At 39.0% G+C, this 4,455-nt stretch overlaps 1 pseudogene; it reads right to left on the reverse strand.

Annotated features, from left to right (window-relative positions):
- Nucleotides 1-2,530: 2,530 nt before the first annotated feature.
- LOC103676012 lies at nucleotides 2,531-3,701 on the reverse strand (annotated as a pseudogene).
- Between the last annotated feature and the right edge of the window lie 754 nt (nucleotides 3,702-4,455).

Consider the following 4,455-nt stretch of genomic DNA (forward strand, 5'->3'; position numbering starts at 1 on the left):
AAATGATTAAAATAAAGGTTTTTCCTTAGAAGAAAACAAAGCAAATTATCATTTATTGAGTACTTATGATGGGTCAGACTAAGCTGTCATGTATCTTTCCTACATATTATTTACATACTTTAGCATTCCATTTTATAGATTTTTTACATTGTAAAGTGCAGAAAAACTGTGACTTCACAAGAACACATTGCTAATGTGGGAAGCTAAGTCTGTGCCCAAATCTACTTCCAAAGCCTGTCTTTTCATGTTGCTGAAGTAAGTTTTTGCCATGTGGGAAATTCAGACACATAAAACTTCACTTCAAAATAAAGTCAGAAATACAGATACTGCTGTTGCATTCATCTATTTACAGTGGTTCTCCAACTTTAGTGTTCTTCAAATTTGCCTTGAGTGCTTATTAAACACAGATTGTTGCTCCCTCTCCAAGTTTTTCATTCACTGGGTCTGTGGTGGGGACAAAAATGTATCCATCTAACAAGTCCAAGATGATGTTTACGTTGCTGGGCTGGTGGCCACACTTTGAGACCACTGGCCCATTAATTCCTTCAGTACCCCAACAGTGAACAAACACTTGTTAAGTGTTTTAAATGAGATGACCAGTGTATTAACTCAATGGGGGAAATTCTTACACAATGGACAGTATATCGTGCTGTACACTTGAAAGATCTTACAATTTTATTCATCAATATTACCTCAATAAAGCTCGGGGGAGAAAGTTCATGTGTTCATATTGTACCCTAGACCTATGGAACAGTCTCCTGAGGGAGGACCCAGGAGTTAATATGCAGGCAGTAGAGTGATGCATGGTGGCCTCATTTCATGGAGGAGGGAATTATGAGGCTCTCAGGATGATCTGTTGATAGAATAAAGGTTGGACTCAAGTCAGAATCTAATTCCCATTGGTCAAAGTCCTCTCCTGTCTCATGGTTTCCCCCATTCCTTCCCAGCTGATCTATTTTCTTTAAATTTTGATCTTGCTATTTTCAATAGCACCTTTGCTTATTTCCCTTTTACTTCAAATTCTAGAAGGAGGTAGTTTCCACTAACAGAATATGGATCAATGAGAAATGTTCTTAGGAGTTCAAAATAAAGTAAGTCAAAGGGTTAGAATCCATATTCCCTTTTTTGGTTAATTCATCAAAATCTTTGATCTTAAAACCTGTCTAATCAGATGAGAATCCCATAAATGGACACTGGGATGAGGACTTCCCATGCAAATGGTTGTTAAAGGAGCCATCCTAGAAAAACAGTGAGTAAGGGAGTGGGAGAAGCAACACAGGGAAAAGGAAAGATCAGGCAAGGATGCAGTTTTAGGCAAAGTACAAGCCTCAGCTTGTTCCCACACAAGAGCTCAGACAGTAAATTATCCTTTGGTGTTTTTCGCTGTTTGAGGCAAGGAAGCTGGCTTTTCAACTCTCACACCAGTTAGTTACTTTAGAGGCCATCCTACAGGGATATACATTTTGAGGTATTTCAGACTCTGCTGTCCGGCAAAGAAAATAGAGAGAGCAAAGGCATGTGGGTCCTGGGGAAAGTGCACACAAATGTGGTACAGGGATCAGAGGAATGTGGGCAGAGCACCACCAGTGTGCTCTAAGCCATAGGTCTATCTTTAGCTGCCCTTATGTCCACTGCTCTGAAATCTAATGGTTCATAAGATGCTGACAGTATTTTTTTTATCTCTAAAATATCTCTACTTTTTGATTCCCATTGCCACTGTTCTAATTAAGGATCCTTTTGCCTCTAATAGTAACTCCTTCAAATTCTGGACATAAATCTACCTGTTTCTAAATGTTTCTTTATAATCACTCACACATTTTGCATAACCATATGAGTGATTTCCATGAGGAGTAGTTGCACTGTTGCTTCTCTTCATATAATAAAGTTCTGATTGCGTCATTTACTTACTCAGAACTATTTATTTCTCACCGCAGCTGATAGAATGAACTCTGCCCTGGGTGTTCCTGCAAATCCTCCACAATCTAAACCTAGCCTATCTTTCCTGTAGAGTATCTCTCCATCTCAACAAAGATGCTATATACCAACCATTCCCAAGACTCTCATTCTCTGAAAAAGTCTATGCACTATTAGACCTTCATGCTTTTTAACTATTCTATTTGCTCTCCCTGGTGCATCCCTGCCCACGCCCCATCTCCATTCACTGAAATTTCACCTATTCGTCACTGTCCAAATGAAATACTATCTCCTCTGTGAACCCTTGGTTAATCTCCAGTCGGGATTAATTACTACCCAACCCCTTCTCTTGGTGTTCCTATAGCACATTCAACATACACTACTAGTACTACTACTACTACTTTTTCTTCTTCTCCTTCTTCTTCTTCTTCTTCTTCTTCTTCTTCTTCTTCTTTTTTTAGTTTTTATATTTGAGTTTATTTTTCATTTAACTTTTAAAACACTACTATAGTTGACTATTAAAACAAAAACAATAGCAAGTAGTGAGCTATGATTATAGTCCTTCACTCATTCACTACTGCATATAAAATGCCAACAGTGTTATTCACTGGCCCCATTAAGAGGTCTAACACTGAACACCACCCCTCGGATGATGTTCATCATCCTCATATGCTTCCCCATTGTAATGGTGCCATCCTTCCTGACTTGGATCAAAGTTGACCAGTTCTACCTGGTCCTTTTTATCAGTCTCTTCTGCTTCTACTTCCTTCCTCTCAGGTAGGAGTTTTTTCAGCAAAGAGAGTTTATCAGGAGAGAGAAGGGAAGTTTACCTTAAATTCGATGATCAGGCGACCCTTCTCATATGGTCTATGATAAATTGGCATGCCTTCATTTAGCACACACTTGATATCTCCATGCTTGACAACTGGACCTGGATGAGAGGTGATGATTAGCGGTTTAGTTATCAAGAGTATGTATTGGCTTTTGAAAGCCGCACAGTGCTTCAACCAGCTGTAGGTCCATACACATGAAAAGGTCTTCTCCTCACTGAGTAAAAGCAGCATGGCCCTTCTGATCTAAAACAATGATAATATCTCCTGGTTCCAGTCCTGGTTTTTGGTCTCCTTCACCATGGAATGTTATCTTCTGGCCATCTTTCATGCCTTTGTCAATATGAACTTCTAGAATCTTCTTTTCTTGAACTATCTTCCTTCCATTGCAGCTTTTACATCTATCTTTAGGACTGATCTGTTCCCTATCGCCCTGGTACTCCATGCGCACAGATTCAATTTGCTGAAACATTCCAGGTCCTATCTGATGAATTCTTATTTGAATTCCAGTACCTGGGCAATTGGGACAACATTCAACTCCTTTCTTACCACCTCCGCCTTCACATTTATCACAAATCATATTCTTTAGCAGAGTTAGGTTTCTTATTGCACCATTATATAAATCTTCTAAGGTTACTGAGAGCTGACGCACAACATTTTTACCTCTCCGTTCTTTCTGCATCCTTCCTCCTCCTCCAAAACAAAGATGTCCGTGCAGGAGCCAAAACCACCACCAACTCCACCTTCTTTAATTGCCTGTTGGCCTCCTTTGTCATGTAATTCCCTTTTCTTTGCATCAGAAAGTACTTGAGAAATCTGTTTAAACTTCTCTCCTTCATTCGGATTCTTATCAGGGTGGTACTTCAAGGCCAGTTTCCTGTAGGCCTTTTTCAATTCCTCCTGGGTGGCATTGGGTTTGACCCCCAAAATATCACAGTAAGTGGTTTCTTTCACCATTTTCTACAGCTGGTGAGAGGACCGAGGCCTGTGTGGGGGAGCAGGAAGGAGCACATTGCTGGGTGCAGCTCAGGCAGCCACCGCTCTGCCACATCTCACCGAGCATTCTCAACATACACTTCTTTATCACATGTTCTTCTGTATTTTACAGTGTTGCTGCATATAAATCTGCCCCATAAATTGTGAGTTCTTTAAGACAGGGATTATGACTTATTTGTTCTATGCCCTAGCACCCACAAAACACTGCCTAAGATATAATAAAATCTAGTAAGTCAAATCATTATGCTGTACATGCTAAATTTATAGTGTTGGGTCAATTATATCTCAACTAGAAAAAAAAGAAAAAAAATAATTATAGAATTCAATAAATTAAATATGCTCCCAATAGTTTGTGTAGAAAGATCTTCTATGTACTTGAAACAAAGGACAGTAAGGGAAAATAAATGTAGGAAACGTGCCAACTAAAGAAAAAATAGTGTAGGTGTACATTCAAAATACATTTGTATACAGACATTCTTTCACCTGGTTAAGGTCAAGGAATACGTGATTTATGGGCTTTTCATCTCAATCTGCTCCCAAACCTAACTTTGTATTACAGACTGTCATGGTGGATCACATGTTCTCACAGAAGCAATATTCTATTTCTTTTTAGTTGGCAGAGATACTGAAAAATCATTATTTTGCTTTAGTATCTTGATGGTATGGTTTTCCTTTTGGGTTATTTTACTCTATTGGACATGTGAGTAAAGTCTTA

The sequence above is a fragment of the Ursus maritimus genome, unplaced genomic scaffold, assembly GCF_017311325.1.
Source record: "Ursus maritimus isolate PB19 unplaced genomic scaffold, ASM1731132v1 scaffold_4, whole genome shotgun sequence".
In the NCBI taxonomy this organism is placed as follows: domain Eukaryota; kingdom Metazoa; phylum Chordata; class Mammalia; order Carnivora; family Ursidae; genus Ursus; species Ursus maritimus.